The sequence below is a fragment of the Panthera tigris genome, chromosome A1 (assembly GCF_018350195.1).
Source record: "Panthera tigris isolate Pti1 chromosome A1, P.tigris_Pti1_mat1.1, whole genome shotgun sequence".
In the NCBI taxonomy this organism is placed as follows: domain Eukaryota; kingdom Metazoa; phylum Chordata; class Mammalia; order Carnivora; family Felidae; genus Panthera; species Panthera tigris.
Window position 1 is genome coordinate 151447644 of NC_056660.1, and position 21893 is coordinate 151469536.

Genomic DNA, 21893 nt, shown 5'->3' on the forward strand with positions numbered 1-21893 from the left:
GGATTGAGTGGTCAGGTCATTTTTCACCAAATTCTATCCACATTGGTTGTGAGATACCCTTGGAGTAGTTACCTTTTCTGCACAAGGTATATTGTGGCTATTATGGTGAAATAAGTTTCAGAGAGCTATAGAATCCCTTCAGGGAGAGAAGAGAGTTGTAAGCACTTATATTAAGTTATTAGCATGCACGCTGGACAGTCTACTATGCCAACAGATATCTTTAAGTGGGCCAGTGGATTATAGCTCAGGGCAACAAGAGCATCTGCAAAATGGTAGATACTCTAAAATTTAAACATGCACTCTTAACAAAATCGAGTACTTTGCAGTACTTTTCCTTTTCCCCAGGACAACACATTAAAGGACTTGGGAACATCTTAAATCCATTTTTTCAACTGAAATTTATAATCAATTGCTGTTACTAATGATATTAAAACATAAATATATTAAAACCCATAAAAATTATTGTTGTTGTTGTTGTTGTTGTTTTAACCAGCCAATATTCATTAGGTTTATCTTCACATTTAGCATCTTTTTACCCACATCTCTGACTTCTCATCTGCAATTATGTTCCTTCTACTTAAAATATATTATTTAGAATTTTCCTTAGCACAGCCTGATAGTAACTAATTCTTTTGTTGTGCCATTTTGCATTCATTTGCAATGGTGTGTGTACGACTGTGTATTAAATCCTAGTTTTAAATTTTTTTTTTTTTTTTAGCATTTTTATTTATTTTTGAGACAGAGAGAGACAAAGCATGAACGGGGGAGGGTCAGAGAGAGGGAGACACAGAATCTGAAACAAGCTCCAGGCTCTGAGCTGTCAGCACAGAGCCCGACGCGGGGCTCGAACTCACGGACCGCGAGATCATGACCTGGGCCGAAGTCGGCCGCTTAAACGACTGAGCCACCCAGGCGCCCCTAAATCCTAGTTTTAAAACTTATTTTTTTCTAGTATATTGTAAACATAACTCTTTTGTCTTCTGGTTTCCATTGTTGCACTCACGAAGTAAACTCTCTTTTTAACCACTGTTTATTTAAACATAGTCTCCTCTAACTGCTTTAAAATTTGTCTCTGGTTTTCTGGGGTGTCTCTATGTGTTTAAAAGAACATGTAAAACATTTTTTTGCCCACTGGTGAGTCATAGGGCTTTTAAAATATGAAGATGTGTATCTTTCATCTATTCTAGAGTATTTTCTGATATTTTCTCATCAAATATCATCTATCCCAGTCTCTCTTTTCTCCCTTTCTGAGATTCAAATGAAAGTAATGTTAGATTTTCTCTCTGAATCTCCTAAGTTTATTTGTCCCTCATCTGTATTTTTCATCTTTATATTATTTATACTTCTTTCTGAAGACTTTCTTCTAATCTATTTCAAGTCAACTAATATCTCTTCCTCTGTGTCTAATTTTCTCTTATATCCATAAACTTAATTCTGAAATTATTTTATCATAGTTTTTATTGCATAATTTTTCTTTTTTAATTACATATACATTTTTATTAAGATTTTGGTTTCTTTAAATTCACAGCAAAATTGAGGGGAATTCAGAGAGATTTCTGACATGCCCTACCTCTACTTGCACAGCTCCTACCATTATCAACATCTCCAACCCCAGTAGTGCATTTGTTACAAGAGTATACTTTAGGGTTCACTCTTGTTGTTGTACCTTCTATGGGTTCAAACAAATGTATAATGATATGTATCTATCATTATCACACCATATGGAGTATTGTCACAGCACTAAAAATCCTCTGTGCTCTGTTTATTCACCCTTCCTCTTGACCCACAGCCCATGGCAACTACTGATTTTTTATTGTCTCCATAGTTTTGCCTTTTCCAGAATGTCATATAGTTGGAATTATACAGTATGTAGTCTTATTAGGTTGGCTTCTTTCACTTACTACTATACCTTTAAGGTTCTTCTATGTCTTCTCATGCTTGATAGCTCTTTTATTCTTAGTGCTAATACTTTTATCTTTTCTGTGTGTACCACAGTTTGTTATCCATTCACCTACCAAAGGGTTTCTGGGTTACTTCCACATTTTGGCAATTACAAGTAAAGCTTATGTAAACAACTTTGTGTAGGTTTTTGTGTGGGCATAAATTTTCAACTCCTTTGGGTAAATATCAAACATTGTGATTGTTAGATCTTATGGTAAAAGTGTGGTTAGTCTTGTAAAAAAAAAAATTGTCGAACTCTCTTTCCAAAGTGGCTGTACCATTTTGCATTCCCACCAGCAGTGAAGTTCCTGTTGCTGCACTTCCTCACCAGCATTTAGTGTTTCCAATGTTTTAGATTTTGGCCATTTTAGGTGTACACTGGTCTCTCCTATGTTATTTTTATAGTTTCTAGTTTCCTGCCAAATTATTCAATCTTACCTCTTATTTTTTATTTATTTTAATGTTTATTTATTTTTGAGAGAGACAGAGACAGAATGCGAGTGAGTTAGGGGCAGAGAGAGAGGAGACACAGAAGCCGAAGCGGGCTCCAGGCTCCGAGCTGTCAGCACAGAGCCTGACGCGGGGCTCGAACTCATGAGCTGTGAGATCATGACCTGAGCTGAAGTTGGACCTCAACCAACTGAGCCACCCAGGCGCCGCTTACCTCTTATTTTTTAAAACCCTAATTAGAGTAATTGTTTTATTGTCTGAGTCTGAGAGTTCCTAAATCCCATGTCTTTGTGCATCTGTTTCTACTGTATGTTGTTTCTGATGTTTGGTACTTGCTTTGATACTTTTAATTATATGATAGAAGCTTCATTTAATAAATTATTTGGTAGATGATTTTGATATCTAAAATAATGGCATTGTCTTTCACAGATTATCTGTGATAGCTTCTGGGAGTTGTTAGAGAGAACGGGGGTTTCTCTGATCCTAAGTAATAAAATTCTGGCTGCAAGTCCCTATAACATCTGATTTCCTTCTGGTTCACACTTCCTTGGAAGCATAGTTCTTCATGAACCCAGTGCTAAACTGGAGGCTGGAGTCTCCATCCTCATCAGGATATGAGGATCATCCCAAATGAATGAGACCACTAAAATAACAAGTTAGTTTTGCAGCTGCTCTTTCAGAATGGGAAAATAAGCTCAAAGCAAAAGAAGTTTTGAGCAGCTTATTTCAGTTCTCCAAAATCTTGGCCTATTTCTCGTTGTTTTATTAGCTCTTTGCTACTTTCAAAAAGATGTCTTTTTAAAAACTTTGATCAGGTTCTTCAGTTTTTCTGACAGAGAGAACTGGTTTGAGCCAACTAGCTGTTACTGGAAGTAAAATTCTCAAACTCATGTGTTTTTTATTTTGATTACAGAGCCTTTCATATGAATATTTTTACTAAGCCAATATCCCTTAATAAAAGAAAGATTAATACACTTCTAAAAATACCTTAAGAAAAACAAAGTGTTTCATGTATTTATGGCCACTATATGGCTGATGCTCAGACACAGCAGAAAAAATAAACATCATACTACTTAAATAGAGAAAGAGTAATTTTTATGGAGAAATAATTGACAGATAACACTGTATAAGTTTAAGATGTACAACATGCTGGTTTGAGACAGTTATATATTGCAACGTGACAACCACTACTATAGTATTAGCTAACATCTCCATCACATCACACAATTTCTTCTTTTCTATGCTGAGAACATTTAAAATATAGTCCTTTAGCAACTTTGAAGTATATAATACACAACTGTTGACTATAACCGCAATGCTGTCCATTAGGTCTTCAGAACTTATTCATCTTCTAACTTCAAGTTTGTAGCTTTTGACCAACATCTCCCTAATTGTCCCAGCCCCCAGCCCCTGATAACCATAATTATACTTTCTCTTTCTGCAAGTTCAGCTTTTTTAGATTCCACATATAAGTAGCATCACATAGCATTTGTCTTTCTCTGTCTTATTTATCTCAGTTAATATATTTCCCTCAAGTTCCATCTATGTTGTCACAAATGGCAGGATTTCCTCCTTTTTGTGGGTGGGTATATATGATATTATATATCACACATATATGAGATACATATATCTCACATCTTCTTTATTCATTTGTCCATCAACAGACACTTAGACTGTTTCTAGATCTTGGCTGTTGTGAATAATGCACAATGAAGATGGGGGTACAGATAGCTTTTTGATATCCTCTTTTCATTTCCTTTGCGTACGTACCCAGGAGTGAGATTGCTGGGTCATATGGTAGTTCTATTTTTAATTTTCTTAGGAACCTCCACTACATTCCCATCATTAGCGCACAAAGTTTCCCTTTTCTCCACATCTTTGCCAACACTTGTTATCTCTTGTCTTCTTGATGATGGCCATTCTAACAGGTATGAGGTGATAACCACTGTCATTTTTATTTGCAGTTACCTGATTATTAATGATGTTTATTTCATGTACCTCTTGACTATTGGGGAGTAATTACTAAATTTGTCTCCTGCCATTTCCCTCTGAAGTTGCGCTTTGTCAATTTTGGAACTAATCAAACACTCATTTGTAAATCCTAAATCTCTTGTTCAGCTGTGAAATGTATAATTATTCCACTGAATTGAATTCTGCTCCCTATACAAGGCAGAATGAGCAGGGGCCTTAGGGAGAAGAAACCTAACAGATTATCCTTAGCTTTAAATATACAAAAACAGTCTTCAACTATTAGTAAATATGCAATGTCAGACTCATCTCAGAATATAGGGCTGTCTTCATTTTAAGCAGAAATTGTAGTCATTATTATTATTGCATTTATAGATCTCTGGATATTTGCAGCCAGGCAGAATGTGACTATCTGCATGGTAGGAATAGGGGATATATAAGGGCCAGCTTTGTGAGAAGTCATAATGAATTTCTGAATTTCTCCTCAAATATTTTCTTTACTGATATTCCCTGGGTCATATTTTATTACTTCAAAGCAAGAGATTAGGGAGAAAAAGTCATAAGTATTATCTTCAAATTGTTAATGTGCTTTTGCCCCCATTAAGTATATTTACATAGACAACTTTATATGATTATCTAGAATGGTGCAAACTGACCTGAAGCAAAAAGCTGAAGAAGTTTCACTTAGAGAGGACAACATGGCCAGGGCATGTTCAAAGATTAAAAAATGGGAGGTACAGTTGAACACAATAGACCAGAGAAAGAAAGCTCAGCATCACTCAGTCCCTCATTTCTTCATCACTTCTTCCACGTGAAAATGTAAAAATGGGTAGAAAAGTAGCAATGATAAAGAAAATGTTCTGAACAAAGACTAAAAGGTTAAGGTAGTAGAATCATTGGTGGTTTGCAAGGAATTAAAAGTGGACAGTAGAGAAGAAAGCAGGACAGTTTGATGGCAGAGGAAGAAAGCTTGATCAATGGTTTAATATATTTCGAGTCCTAATAATGAAGAATAACAATATCATTAACAACTATAGCAAAGTCAGTTTGGGGAAATAAAATAATGAGAAATGATTTGTTTTTGAAAATGTGAACTTTGTAGGACATCCATTGTGCAATGAATTAAGAAATAAAGATCTGTAGTTAAGACAAGAAGTCGGTGATATGTGTGTGGGAGACATACACATATACATAGAAAGTGAGAGTATATTACTTTAAGGGAACCATGTCAGGAGGAAAGAAAACAGAGCTGAAGATGATGTAGTGGATGCTGACGAGACCCTGACCAAATCACATCTACTAGCTAGAGAACGCTTCTCCCTATTTCTGTGATTATTGCCTAAAGTCTTGGGTACAAAAGTCTAGCCCTTTGTCTCTAAAAGAAAACTCAAGGGGTGCAAATTGTGCTCTAGAGCATTCCATAGGATCAGACTGAAATTAGTCTCCAACTGAAGCCATATTAATGTTTAGCTTTTCTCCCCCTGCCTATCTTACTTTTCTCACTTCCCTTCTCCTGAGTGACCTTCCATTAAATCACTTGACCAATAAATCACATCTCAGATTTTGATTCCAGGGAACATGACCTAAGACAGATGCTTTGTGTGGGCAGAGTAAAATCAACAAAAAGTGAAGCAAAAATTTTCAGAGAGATATGGGTATTTCTTGGAAATAGTGAGAGAGGGGGGGGAGTCTTGATTGAGGGGAGAATGGTCACTGGTGTCAAAGGTGCTTACAAAGACAAAAACAAAAGTGAATTAGAAATTTTAGGTGACATTTCTGACCTCTGAGGAGACAATTTCAGTAGGGTAGTATAAATGCCTTTTCCCATGAAATTTTGATATAGAAAAAAATTTCTACATCAAATATAAAATTTGATATAGATAAGATTCTGGATTATCGCTTGAGAAAATTGCAGGATCCAAATCTCTTTATTCAAATCCTATATGTAAAACAGAAAATCACATGAAAAACAAGAACAGAAAACACAACTTCTTTGGCTGGAGTGTGAGTAGAACAATTCCATAACATGTATGCCTACTTCAGTAACCTCTCATTCTCTCCTCTCCTCCCCTGGCTTCGAGGAAGAGTAAGGAATATTAGGGAGAAGTGTTAGGGAGGTAAGATTAATACAAAAAGTAAGAGGCATCAAAATTCTGAAAGGATTTATTTTGGATAATTATGCAGGGATCTGGGTGTCACTTAGCTTGGATGCTCTCAGAGATATAAGAGGTCAGTAAAGGCTCTGGGGATATCTGTAATTCTGCCTAAATTACCTCATCAAGCCAGGGTGTAAGGTTAACTTTAAGTTACCTTTGCTAAGGAGGAATATGAAAATCTAGGTAGAAATGGTGAATCCCATCTTTTGAAATAAAACCAAAGGAAAAAAGTCAGATTATCTTTCAGTGAATATCTCAGATGGCAGTTGGAAACTATACTAAGTTCTTTATACCTTTCTTTTAAAAAAAAATTAATATTTATTTTTGAGAGAAAGGGACAGGGCATGAGCAGGAGAGGGGCAGAGAGAGAGGGAGACACAGAATCTGAAGCAGGCTCCAGGCTCTGAGCTGTCAGCACAGAGCTCAATGCGGGACTTGCACTCATGAGCTGTGAGATCATGACCTGAGCCGAAGTCGAACAGCCAATTGACTGAGCCACCCAGGTGCCCTATACCTTTCTTACTTCTTGTTTCTTATAACCTATCTATGACCACACAGCCGAAATGAAAAGGACTGACATGCTTATGCTATAGGGACTTCAGAAAAGGGGCTGCTGACAGCAAGGTTTGGAGAAGAACCTCTATGATATATCACATATTGACAACTACCAAAGGAAAGGGATGTTGGGGGCAGGGACCCCAGATCCTGCCAAAAAGATGGTGTGCCATAAATCTAAACTGAAAGTGGAATACTGGGCTGAAGCACTTGAAAGTCCCAACCTTTGCTAGAAGACTAATATAACAGGGCACACATGAGCTTATGAGGGCCTAGCTAGTCTCAATGACAGTAGGGAGATAAAAAACAGGGAGGCAAAAAAAAAAAAAAAAGCCAGAAGATTTGTTGGGCTTGATGAAAGGCAGATAGTGAGAAAGAAGACCAATGGAGAATGAAAACCTTCATATCCTTGTGTAAGGAAATGTTTAATTTAAACACAGTTTGGTAATGAGCTTGTTTGTTTTGATACTATAGTTTTGACAATATCAATAACTATTTATAGCCAATATTCTCATGCATCATATCTAGCTATTTTTCCTACATTCACATTTTTTGGAGGTTCTCGTTGTATCTTTCTATAGAAAATGAAAAAACATGAAGAAGGGAAAGCTTTTGAATCCTAAACTTATTTAAAGGAAATTCTATTAGTGAACATTTGGAACTATGGTGTTTGTTCCATGGTCACGCATTAAATCTGCTTAAACTCATGTGGAATTGGTTTAGAATGTATAGGGTCATTCCTCATGCTATAAAACTGGTAAGAATTTATCAACAAAACTGTAAATATTATCAACTGATTTGAATATAGAAGAGCACAGGCCTTAATAGTTCATGAGGAGGAGCATTTCCCTTGCACTGTCTTCTTTCTTACAGAAAAAGAATTATTTTTTACTATAATAAAAACATCATCAGCTACATTTTATTTTTTATGCAACAGATGTTCTAAGGGCTCAGAGGATAGGAGTTACCCCTGTTCACCTCTTCACCACATCACCATTAGCCACTCCAAGTCTTCCCTGGATAATGCAGTAGAGGGTCAAGGTCAGAGGCTTCTGAATTCATCATGAATTGATTCACTCTCCCAACTGAACACATCTCTCCTGCCTCTAGGACAGCATACTGGCAACAAGGAATCATTACAACTGTGACTCTCCCTTTATGACCCAGGCTTGGGACTCAGCCCTGCCACAAAAGATGCAGGAGGGTGCCGTGAAGGTGAGATGAAGAAATCTTGATTTTTTTCCCCGAGAGCAAGAATGCAGATAAGGGGCAGGGATGAAATGCTTGAAATACAATTGGCAATACATCATCAGAAAGAAGACTAAAGTGAGTAAGCATAAATTGATTAAAAAGGCTTTCATTAATAGACCCCACAAATGAATTCTATTTGTAACTAATAAAAACATTATTTAATATTTAAAGTAAGTGACTGAATTCACATTTTATTTATCAGAAAAACTGCACTCTCTCCCTCCTGGATGCCTCTCAGTGATAAATTTTAAAATAACCAGTGTTCTTCCTCTGGTCTAAGGGGTCCATTATCCCTTAGTAGTATGGAATAATGTAGTATGATTATGATTGTATGATTCTGACCTATTTCCTAGGCTTCTTAAGTAAAGTCTTCGCTGTATGCCAAAAGGATCAATAAAGTGACAGTGGTTGGTACTAAAAGAGTAGGCTTATGGCTATGAGAGCAAGAACTCCCTGATGAGATCATTGCTCTCCTACTCTCATAGATATATCCACTCCCCAGTGGATCATGGACTTGCTGGTTAAGCCTAAGGGATATGAGAAAAGGAGACTTGGAAATGTTATTTTTTTTAAGAAAACCTCATTTACACTTGATTTGTGTGTCAATTTGGGTGGAAATGAAGATAGTACACTCTTGTATTCCCTCCACTTCCTTATTCTGTATCCCAGGTAAGAAATGAACAGGACTGGCTTCATGAATTCACAGCCTGTATAGTTGCAAAGGGTTCGACACTTGGAAAGGCCTATATTTGACTTAATACTCTGTCACCATCTTGAAGTTCATAAAAAATTTTTGAACAAAGAGTTCTGCCTTTTCATTTTGTACTGGGCCTCACAAACTATATGGTCAGCTATGGGAATGGAATTCTGGAAACTGTTAAATTTGGGAGGAGGAAACATGTGATGAGTAGCTCAAACCTTCCCCTCTCCTCCTCTCTTTGGGATCAACCTACTTTCAGAGAGCATATGGTTAGATCAATTCTCCACTTGTAGGAAGCTAGTGGTAAAGAAAATATTCTTGTGGGCAAGATTGTGGTTTTCCAGGCTGTCTCTGACTGGGTGGATAGGTCTCTCTAATTCTGGGGCACATATTAGTCATATGCCTGGATCCTGTTTTCCATTAGTTCTATTACTATTGAAACAGATACTTTTATCTCTCTTTGACTGAATTCTTTGTGTAGCTTTCATTTGGTTTAGAACTCAGGTAGGTGACAGAATGGTATAAACACCAAGGAGAACTACATGCCTTTGGGAGAAAACATTTTCCATCTACTGAGAAGGTCGGCAGCCTTTCAGGAGTGAAGTATTTGGTTAGAAATCTTATTCTTGATAGTTAAAAGATATAAGAGAATGGCAAATGTCGTTAGAAAAGAAATACACACAGATCCCTATGCTCAAAAATCTCTGCCCTACTGCTCAAATAGAGATTTGCTTAGATTAATGGATACCATCTTTTAAATATAAAATATACCTTGAAGGAGTAAGTTCATGAAATCCTCAGAATGTGGTCCTACTTAAATTTATATTCTTCTGAGATAAACCAACATGCTGAACTGGCAACTTTAAGTAGAAAAAAACTACATTTTTAAACAGTAAATGGGAAGCATAGTGTTCCTGAGGATCAGGGAGAGGTTCTTCATAAGATTGGGAAGGGAAGATAATCAAAATGAGAAGACACCAAACCTTGCAGTTTTTCACAGTGTCCTAGTGATCTCAGCTCCCTACCCCAATCCCCCAAGTCCCTGAAAATCATCTTCTTTGAGAGCTTTTCTAGCATTAAAACAGGTGGCCAACGCATGAACTACAGAAAAATCTATCAGCAAATTTCTAAACTAGCTGGCACCATCAATCACCATCCAGAGTAAGATGCACTAAAGACTTTAAGCATACCAAGTCTCTGTTTCCCTCCCTGGGCTGATGCATGTTCTTTGGTCAATTATAAGGGTAGGGTAAATAATCCAAAAAATAGACTACCAGGAAATCTTAGAATGACTAGAGGGTATGACAAGAGCCCACAGTGTCCATACCCTAGCTTTGGCTGGGGCTTTCATCCAAGAATTGATGATCTGTGGCACTGATGAAACAATGTGGATAAGCAACCATATAATATTTGTGTATTTGGATTTATCTAATCAGTGGGAGAGGCAACAATTGAGCATTCCCCAGAAGTTCACATGTCACAGATTCAAACAATTTTACACATAAATCCTATTCGTCGACCCAATGTCATCAGTGTTTTCATCAAGAACCTTCACAAACTCTTTAGAGGAAGCCATAGCTTTAAATACTTTTGAATTCATTTACTCTAAATTTACTCCTCATAATGCTATTACCATAGAGTGGAGTCCTATTGATAAATTCACCTGGAGTAGGGCTCTTTGCAGCTCTGACCAAAGATTCAAGGCTACATGGTCATATGTCTTTTTGTTCTTGGTTAAAAGGATACAACCCATTACGCACATCTAACAGTTTTCTTGCTTTCTCTTTCTCTACAAAACTTTTTTGTTCAAATTGGGCGAAACTGCCGTTTTTCCTGAGCAACAAGCTGATTCTCTTTATTCCTTTCCATTCTATGTATATAACACATCTAAAAATCTTTGCTAATCATATATACTACATTTTGTTTGCTTCTGTCATTTTATTAAAATAGGTTTACATAAAATGTAATAAGTCAAACCTCTGACAAATATAAAGAAAAGTTATTTACCTCAAATTGTGCTTCTGTGAAACTGGTTGCTTGCTCTCTGGTTACCAACTTCAAAAATGTGGTGCCAAAATTAGCCAGACAAAACAAACAAAAGCCTCCTCTTTGCAACAAGGCTCATTTCCATCTGGTTGTGCTGCATATTATGAAAGTATACATTCTAATGTCAAAATTCACCTTAAAAGACCAAATGCTTTACAATCAGTTAAGTGGATGCTTCTGTATCAACACAATCCCTTTCCAGAATGTGGTCAAAAGTGGCCCATCATTCGGTTTTAGTGATACCCCACAGACTTCCTGGTATCCCCAAATCATCTTGGTGCTATCCCCGGTTCTTATATGACTATTAGTGAATGACACCAGTCAGAGGACAAGAGCTCTCCCAGGGGAGACAAGGTGGTCACTATGCATACAAAAGTGAGTACAAACCACGAAGCTCTCTTAGGCTGCTTGCAATGGTTTGATGAGGGATACACTGAAGAGATCATGAGCCACATTTAACCGCTGTGAAAACCTCTTCCAACCTCATCGCTCCATATGGGAGTTAAAACTGATTTTAGGAAGTTAAGGAGATAGCAGGACATGCCTAAATGATTTATTAAAACAAAAGCCAGATATTTCAGGGTGAAACAGTCAGGTCAAATTCCTCATGTATTAGTTTCCGTCACTGCATAACAAATTGCCACACAGGTAGTAGACTAAAACATCAATAAATTTATTATCTAATAGTTTCTTTGGGTCAGAAGCCTGGCACATGTTAGCTGGATCCTTTACTCATGGTATCACAAGGCTTAAGGTAAAATTCTGGCCCCCTTTATTCTCATCTGGAGAATCAATTAGGGAAACTTCTGCATCCAAGCTCCCTTGGGTTGTTGGCAGAATTTGTTTCTGACTGAGGTCCCTATTTTCTTGTTAGATGACAGCCTGGAATTATCCTGAACAACTAGAAACCAAACTCAAGTCCTTGCCATGTGGTTTCCTTCACTGGGTACTCTGACTGGCTTATATTTGTGACCTATAAACTCTCTTTAAAAATATCACCTATTTAGGGGCACCTGGGTGGCTCAGTCTGTTAAGAATCCGACTTCGGCTCAGGTCATGATCTCCTGGTCAGTGAGTTCAAGCCCTGCGTTAGGCTGTGTGCTGACAGCTCAAAGCCTGGAGCCTGCTTTGGATTCTGTCTCCCTCTCTCTCTGCCCCTCCCCAGCTCATGCTCTGTTCTCTCTGTCTCTCAAAACTGAGTAAACATTACAAATTTTTTTTTAAATCTCACCTGTTATGATATTAGACTTAACCAAGACAATCCCCCCTTTGATTAACTCAAACACAACTGGTTAGGGACCTTAATTACATTGGAAAATTATCTTCAACCTTTGCCATATAATGTAAACTAACCATGAGAGTGATACTTTTATGCGTAAAAGATATTTTCATTTATACATCAAAGGGAAGGGGATTCAGGACATGTACACCAGGGGCTTAAAAACTTAGGGCCATGTTACAATCTTGCCTACAGCATCTATACACCATTAGTCTGCTAGCATTTCAGGGCTTTTAACAACAAAAATAGTAAGCCTACCTCTGTTATCTGCAAACATGACTAAGTGGTGTGCTGTATAAATACCTAAGGTCTTTAAGTGTTGGATGTTTGAGAAAACAGCGATCATTATTTCTCCTTCTTACGGCTTCCTAGCCAATGTGAAAAGAAATAGACAAGAACTAAGTAGGATCAAAATCTAGTAAAACTACTAAAGGTGAAACTGATTGGAGAACATAGCAGTTTCTCCTTATCGCCTTTCTTGATTTAGACTTTGGTATTCCTAGTTTGTTATGGGGGAAAGATGATGGACATGCTAAAGCAGACTCTGTTTGTCTCTTTTCCACACGAAAGAAACTGACCTGTCTTACTGATACCTAAAAGAGAAAATGAGACAAGAAAGAGATGGACCTGCCTAGGCACTGTCTGCGCTTCAATGCAGTGGGTCTACTCTCCAGTTAACAAGGCTCATCAGTCAGCATAGACTATATTACGATGCAGTAACGAGAAATCCCCCAAATCTCAGTGGTTAACATACCAACAGATACTTCTTGTTCATGCTACAAGTCTAACATTGGTGAACGGGGGTTTTCTATTTATCAGTTGCTCATGGATTCAGGCTAATAGAAGCCTTTTCTTGACCTGTGCTTCTTCAAATCCCTGCAGCAACAACAGGAGGCAAGTGGTAAATCACCCACTGGCTCTTAACATTTACAGTGCAGAATAACACATGTAACTTCTGCTCAATTTTTATTGACCTAAGCAGGTTACATGGCCACAGAGGGAGGCAGGAAATGCAACCCTACCGTGTGCCTTAAAGATGAGCGAACCAAAAATATTCGTGGACAGCATTAACAGCTACCACACATGGCTTAGTGAATGCCACTCATCTCCCACAGAAGACATTGGAACCAAAGAAGTCCCCAAAGGTATTGACTCCAATATGGTCCCCAACAAGGGAGTAGAGTATGTGATCTCTGTTGGCAATGTGAAAAAAGAAATGTGACCATTTCCTCTTAATAGTAAGTACAGGCAACAGAAAACATTTGTGAAACAGCCCTGTAGTGCCACACCTCCCCTTCATGAAGATTGCTTCAGAGAGAAGCTAGCAAATGCAACTCTCTCCAGGCTGCCTTGCAGGGAGCGGAGAGTGGTCGTAGCCCCACACGATGGGCTCCAAATAGGAAGAGGGAGAACTGTGCCTGCCACATTTTAGGAGGCTGCCTTCAAATTCAGGCTGCGTGTCTGGAGTCGCTGTGCCGAGCAGGATCTGTGAGCTGGCTCTGTGCTGGGTGAGAAGTGTAAAGCCTGGTGCCAGAATGCGAGTGCACATCAAAATCCTGGCACGGGTGCTCTTTAGAAACGGACAGAAGACCAACTAACATACGGCTCATTCTTCTCACGTCATAAATGGAAGGCATTAATCACTGGGAGGCCTCCCAGAAATGAAAGTTCATCTATTGGTTATGGGGTGTCAAAAGGCAAATGTGGAGTGTTTTAAATTTGCTTAGTTTTCCTGCAATATAAAATACAGGTTTCAAATGCTGGCTTTATCATCAAAACAGGCTCCTGGCCCTGCCAAAGCTAACATAAAGAACCCAGAACTCCACACAGGTTTCTCATTTATAGCATAATTTCCTCCAAAGACAGCTATTTTAAAATGTAGATTAACCCTTGATGTCTAAATTTTCCAAACTGAAACTTTGAAACAATGAAGTCCCATCTGCCAGTGCAGAAAAACCAAGTAGCAAAAGAGTTGCCTACAGTTCTCTGCAGTGAGGGACTGAGCCCACTGTCTGGCCAGCTGACTCTCCACATACCATCAGGTGCCACGGCCCACCCCTGGGAGGTCCTCCCCTGGAGAGGTAACCGTTGTGCTCCCAAGCTGTGACTTGTACTCATCTGATAAAAGAAAGGAATGCATAATCTGTTTCTCTTCTCTGAGAAGATACTAAAGTGAATGTGTATCATTACCACCTAGGTGAAACAATTCCACCAAAGCAGCAACTCCTTAAAAGTGATCATCATCCATTCATCAGACAAGTCTTAAGGATGCAAATATGAATACATGCAAAACAATTACTTCACATTCTTCTCCAAAATGAAACTATGTATTTCTTGCCCCTATCTATTCTAATAACTTTGCTTAAGAAAGAAGTACAGTTCAAAGGGCCACAAACTGGGGTGTATGGCTGATTCAGTTGGGAGAGCATGTGACTCTTGTCTGGGGTTGTGAGTTCAAGCTCCACAATGGGCATAGAGCCTCCAAAAAATGAATAAATAATAAAAAAAATACAAAATACAGCAGCGCCTGGGTGGTTTAGTCGATTAAGTATCCAACTCTTGATTTTGGCTCAGGTCATGATCTCATGTTTCATGGGTTCGAGCCCCACATCAAGCTCCATCAAGCTCTGTGTTGGAGCCTTGAGCCTACTTCAGATTCTGTGCCTCCCTCTCTCTCTCTGTCCCTCCCCTGCTTGCGCTCTGTCTGAAAAATAAATAAACACTAAAAGATTTCTTAATACAAAATACAAAATGAATAAAGAGCTGCAAACTGGTGACCTGTGTGTGTTCGTGTGTGTGTGTGTGTGTGTGTGTGTGTGTGTGTGCATGAACAGGTACACTTCCCTGCACAAGGTCATTACAAATTAAATCTGAATGACTCCATGTGGGGTGTAAACTCTCAATTTTCCACAAACCTCACCAGTCCTTATCATCTTAAGCTCTGATTTACTCTGATTTACCAGCTCTAATAATAACAGATATTTGAGTATGGGTGTTGTACTTGGTTTTTTTAATTAGTCAAACATTTTATTTTTTTAGTATGTTAATAAATATTATTCTGTGAATCATACATGTTGCATAAATGTAATTACAACATAAAATAATCTTACTAAATTAGTTGGTTTATTTCACCCTCATAATTTTAACAAGTGGTATAATGATTTTTTTTCATCATGATAAGTGTACTCTTAATCTCCATCGCTTTTTCACCCATCTCCCCACCTAACTCCCCTCTGATAACCATCTGTTTGTTCTCTGTAGTTAAAAGTCTGTTTCTTGAGGCACCTGGGTGACTCAGTTAAGTGTCCGACTTCAGCTCAGATCATGATCTCGCAGTTCATGAGTTTGAGCCCGGCATCGGGCTCTGTGCTGACAGCTCAGAGCCTGGAGCCTGCTTCGGATTCTGTGTCTCCCTCTCTCTGCCTCTCAACTCTCTTTCTCTTTTTCTCTCTCTCAAAAATAAACATTAGCATTTTTTTTTTAAAAAGAGTCTGTGTCTTGGTTTGTCTCTCTCTTAGCATGCATGTGTGTATTCTACTCTAAAGGAACTTAAATAGAAGACAGCCACACATAAACGTGTCCCAGAATTGTGTCTACCTTTGAGATCTTACTGAACTAAAGACAGAGTAAACACAACACTCCTAATGTAAAATTGCATGTAACTAGTCCTTACGTTCTTATTTGGACCATTCCCACAGCTTGAAATTTTATCTATGAAATGGAATAACACTGTCTCAAAGTTTAGCACGACAGATATGAAGGATCTAAACCCAATGTCTGGCACATAATAGGCACTTTCGAAGCATCAGCAATGAGGGTGATGACACTTTGGCTGCAGAGTTAGTTTTAAGCAAAGTGGTGACAAAGACCTTAGGCTTTAGTGTCTGCAGACCTGGGCTCAAATCCCAGTTTCACCATTTATCAGTGTGTGGCTTCTTAGGGGCACACACTAGAATCAGGAGTGTGTGAGATGCCCCAAAGAAGAGGGGTAATTAGAAGAGATTTCACAGGTACAAGAAGAAATAGGAACACTGAGGAGGAACAGTCTCTAAGGTTTAAGATTTAAAGGAATGACATTATCAGAAATCCAGGTAATATAAAATGTTTAAAAATAAATTTTGTTAAAACTGCCAGATTCTATTGCATAATAAATAAGATTATTGTCAACAGACCGTGGAAGACAGAGGGCTTTAAACCTAGACTGTTTGTTGGTGTCACTCTCTGAATCCCTACCCTGATGGGTTATTGAAGTAACAATGGAGTAGTAAAGAAACTTACGAATTCTAACCAAGGCTTGGGACTCAGAGAGTTTGGTCTTAGGGTCCAAACACATAACTAAAGGACCTCACGCAGGAACCCCAAAGACTTCCCTTCCCTGAACCATGTCTGCAGAATCAGGTTTTCTCTGGAGAAATCATTTTCAACAGGCACAGAACATAATGAAAAGCTTCAAACTGATTAATAACTAACAGAGTAATTGCTAGAAAACATCTTCTCTCCCTCAGCACTGAGTACTTGCTGGATAAAAAATATTTTTAAAACAGAACATTTAAATGTGATCATTAATGAAATGTAAATATTAAATAAGATAAACATCTGTCATGGAATCGTCATTATTTATTCTCCATGCTACGAATTTATCCCTGCCCTGTATTTCTCTTCCAATTACTCATTTTACATTTTTTTAAATGACTGTCTATCATTGGATTAAATGTAAGCCTTTAGAGAATAGAAGCTGCTGCCACATACCTTCCTTTACACACGCCTCTGTGAATACAATTTTTTGACCTTATTTGGCTTTCCAATCCAGTGAGAAGTAACTTATTTTAAATAAAGGAGGAAGTCAACTTACCCTTAAACCCAGAGGTTAATCTCCATGTAAGCCATCTTTGGCGTATTTAATTGGTATGGGAAATTTTGCTGGGACAACTTTTGTTGGGGCTTCATAGTTGCTCTTCAGAAAGCCCTCCTGGGTTTCATGAAATCTCTGAACTTCTTGCTCATAATAACATCTCTAGACAAGGGGTTGTGTTCATGTGCTGTGAATACAGGGTTTTCAGAGGTTAACATAGAAACACTGTATAAATTTCAGGGGAGGATTTCAGTTCCTAGAATAGGCCCACTTTTTGTACCAAATTAAATAGGTTCCGAATAGTAATTTCATCTAAGTCCTTATTTGGCAAATGTTTACTGAGCACTTACCATGAGCAGTACAAGTAATATGTAGATACTAGAGATTAACAACATAGGTCTTCAGGCAGAAGGAAATTAACATTTTTTTTTAAGTTTATTTATTCATTTTGAGAAAGACAGAGAGAACAATCAGGGGAGGGGTAGAGAGGGAGAGAGAGAATCCCAGGCAGGCTCTGCACTGTCAGCATGAAGCTTGATGAGGGGCTCGAACCTAGGAAACATGAGATCATAACCTGAGCCCAAACCAAGAGTCGGAAGCTTTACAGACTGAGCCACTCCGGCGCCCTGGAAATTAACATTATTGAGGGTCAACTATACGCTTTACCATTGGATTAAGCAGGTTTATACCAGCACAATCACATAGACAATACAAGGCTAAATATACATTTCACCTAGACTCTGTAGCAAGCTAATACATGGTATGACTTCAAGGATTGGAAGTCATTTGTGGCTGACCATAGAGGGCTTCATGGAGCAGCTGCTGTTTCTACTTGGAAATCCTAAGATTATTTAGTTGATGTAATGGGAACCTACCCAAGGAGACAGATATGGTATGAGCAGTCACTAGAATCTGGAAATCTAAATATGTTAGGGAAGGTGGATAGACTAAGTTCCCTAGAAAAAAATAATCCACTGTTGGGGGAGGGGAGGTCATAGAGGTGAGGCTGGGAGCACACAGTGAGATCTTTAATACCAGGGTGAGGCTATGTATTAATTTAGGGGAGAGGTGGATGCTATAAAGGTTTGATAACTACATGTTTTAGGAAGATCGGTCTGCCAGAGATGCCTAGGAGAGACGGCCTTAAGAAAAATTGAGGAACAGTGGGTCCTACTGGAAGACTAATACATAAAGGCACAAACGGTTAAAGGTTTCAGTAAGATACCACTTTTAAGTTTCAGTATCTGGGAGTATAGAGGCAAAATTAAAAGAATCAAAGCATCTGAAAAAAAAACCACGTTGAAAGGGCAGGGTGAATGCAGCTCTAGTAAGTTGAGCTGGAGATGACTTCAGTGTACGTAGTGAGAGAAGTGGTGCTTAACCAGGGCATGTCCTACACACCCTTGAAATGACGCAAGCTCCAGCCGATCATCTACAACATCGAGCAGTATTACAAAATTCCACAACCACCACACACAGCAGCACTGATGGGTGATCTTTGGGCATGTTCCTTTGTCCAAGTTCAACTGTAAAAAGGAAATAAATTGAACTTCAGGAATTCTTTGGATGAAATTCTGAATATTGGCTACCGCCAGAGGAGAGCAGCAGTTAGTTTCATACTTCTCAGAAATGCATAAAAGAAATAAATAGAAAAACACAAGTCTTTCAGGTCTGCTTGATTTGTTATTGTTCAGGGAGAAAAAAAGCTGTAATTATTTCATCTAGTTAAAAGAGAGGAAATAGTCTAGGGCTATACTGAATAAACCAAATTTAAATGAACTGTCCAAATAAAAGGAAACACAATATTGTAAGTTAAATTTTTTTTTACCTCCCAGCCAAATATATATATATTTTTAATTTCCCTATCCTTGCAGTTTACGAATACCCAGATGCCAAGCACAGAGGTGCCTTTCCCTCACTGGCTCCTCATCCTTCCCACACCCCATATCACCTTCATTCTGCCTCCTGCTTCCTCCTCCACGGGGAGCACAATCTGAACAGTGTTTAGGCTTATTGGTTACAGTATAAATATTTAACATATCAGGTACAATTGTAGCCACATGTCTGTCACTAACTTCACATGTAGTAAATGATTAAGTTACTGTTTGTTTAACCTCTGGATCTGGCTCATCATAAGGATTTCATAGTTTGAACACTTTTAGACAACAAAAACAGGGAATAAACCTAATGATATGCATAGAAATCACTTGAATGCATTTATTTGTACAGTTATCCATACAAATAGACAAATATGACAAATCCACAGAGATTAAAAAAGAGCAAAAGATACTTTATTTGCAAGCACCTACCAACTGAAAAATTGGTTATGCCTATTTAGCTAAACAGACCTACAAAGTAAAGTCATTTTCTGAGCAACTAGAGTTTAAAAACTGCTATAACAACTTGAATATTTCAGTAGCCAATTTTGTGGTAGTAGGTATGAATTTTCTGCATAGTAATGACAGTTCTCCAACTTTCCCTTGTTGTAGATCTTCATTTTTACATGAAAACTGTGTGTAACACCCCAGACTGTCTGTTGCATTCTTTCCACTAAACATGTTAAAAAGTAATTGATCAGATATCTTTAGCACAAAGGAATGGAGAATGAAAAGTAATTTTACAAATATATTGATATTAGCAGGCTACAGGTGTTACAATTTTTTTCAGATGCCTTCCACCGAAATCTCTATCTGAAATTATCCACATTAGTTAATGATACCATCTTTTTTCTCTCACCCTATTTCATAAATATAAAATATAAATAATATCACAAATTCTCAGATATGTTTCATTACACCCATCTCTCCAGTTCTACTTTAATAAAGACTTTAATCAACTCATACATACAGTCTTCAACAGATCTTACTGCCATCAGACTCTTCCCCCTCTGATTTTTCTTAAACCTATTTGCCAAACTAGTCATCTCAAAAATCCGTTTTATCACACATTTCCAGAACTTAAAATAGTTTCCAGTACTGATTATAAGTAAATTCATAATCTCTGACAATCTTGTCCTATCTCTATAATTTTCTCCTCCTGTATCATTTTACTTTCCATGACCTGCCAGCATGTGCCTTCAACTCAAGCTTGATGAGTCTCATTCATATTTTCTGCCTCTTCCCAACCAGTAATTCCTCCCATGCTTAAGCCCCATCTCAAATACAGTTTTCCCTGAAATGTTCACTGGCCTGACAAAATGCACAAAGTTTCCTCCCACTGTCCTTTACACTTATCCTACAATTTTGGATTCGGTCTTGTGTTATTTTGTGATTCTTAAATGGAATACATTCTTTCATACACAAATTCACTTGCCTTAATAAATAATAGCATTTATACAATACATTGTATAAATAACTGTTATACAATAGTTATATTGTATCTGGCACAACTCAAAACAGAAATGTGATCATGCAATGGTCGTTCAAACTATGAATTCAATAACTTCACATCATATGTTATTAAATTTGATAATGATTTTCCCAATTCCCATTTCCCAATTCCCTATTTGAGTTGTTGGTACTGGTCATCTCATTTCCCTCCATTTGTTTTCTATGTGTTAGTTTTTAATTCTTTTTTTTTAATGTCAGTATTACTTATTTATGCCATTCTTGTTTCCAGAAATTTCAAGGTGGCTTACAAGAACATATGTCAGTCCTTGTTGCACACATTAGAAGTAAACAAGAAAAAAATTAAAGGAATATAAAATACTAATTAAATTCAAATATAAATAAATAAGTTATTACAAAGTGCCTTAGTAAGCAGAGAAGCACCATATTAAATTTTTCAACTGGTTGAGATCTACATGTGTCTCCACACGTAAAGCTTACTTTATAAGCTTTAAAAATATCTTCCAATGTATGTGGTTCAGTAGTTAGTGTTTTGTTTAGTTTTAATATTTTAATTTTTCTTGTTTTAATTTTAATAAAATCTATAATGCAGAGAGTTTAAAAGAGTCAAATAGTTCTACAAAGTTCATGATGAAAATAGCAGACCTCCCCACCCCTCCTTGTGGCAACAATTCTTATATCTTTATCTCTTTAACGGATTACATTGTTATTTATCACCAGGTCTCTAATATGCTTTTATTGGTACTTTTTAAGTGGTTATTTTGATATAACTCACTACATTGAAAAGTAACATGGTTTTTATTTTTGCTAATTTTTGAGTGAGTTTTAGGTATCATTTGTTTACTTACATACTACATAAGGTGGGCATTTAGAGCTCTGTCCTCCTGCTCCCTTACCCCCTTCCCCAACTCAGAATCATTCCATCTATGGTCCATATTACCTTAGCTGTAACTTGGTGATTTTTCTGGAGTTTTCCCCAGGTTATCCTGTATTTCTTGTTTTATTCATTTGCTTGGTTCCTTTCAGCTCCAAACTCTTTATCAACTGCTCATTCTCCACTCTAGATATTCAGGTTCACCAGGTATTCTATCAATTTCATCCACATAAACAGGAACTTTTCTTGGAGCCTCTGACCTTGTCCTTTGCGAGCAGATTTCCCCAGACAGGTAGTGTACAGTTCTGAGTCTGGGGCTTCCCTTCACTCCCCATCTATATCAGTGGATCTGCTGCTCTGCAAATCTCATTTCGTCCCATTTCTTGTGCTTCTCCTTTGATTAATGGCACACACTTTCCCCTATCTTATTAGATAAAGAAATACATTATGTGAGAAAGTGAATAGTTGAAAATA

At 37.7% G+C, this 21893-nt stretch overlaps 1 long non-coding RNA gene across 1 annotated transcript in view; it reads right to left on the minus strand.

Moving 5' to 3' along the window:
- LOC122231463 overlaps positions 1-21893 on the minus strand; it is a 279324-nt gene that overhangs the window by 166747 nt on the left and 90684 nt on the right. The window contains exons 3-4 of the long non-coding RNA XR_006208725.1: positions 17199-17385; positions 11029-11161 (exon numbers count right to left, since the gene is read on the minus strand). This is a non-coding gene — a long non-coding RNA (uncharacterized LOC122231463). The remainder of the gene's footprint in view (positions 1-11028; positions 11162-17198; positions 17386-21893) is intronic.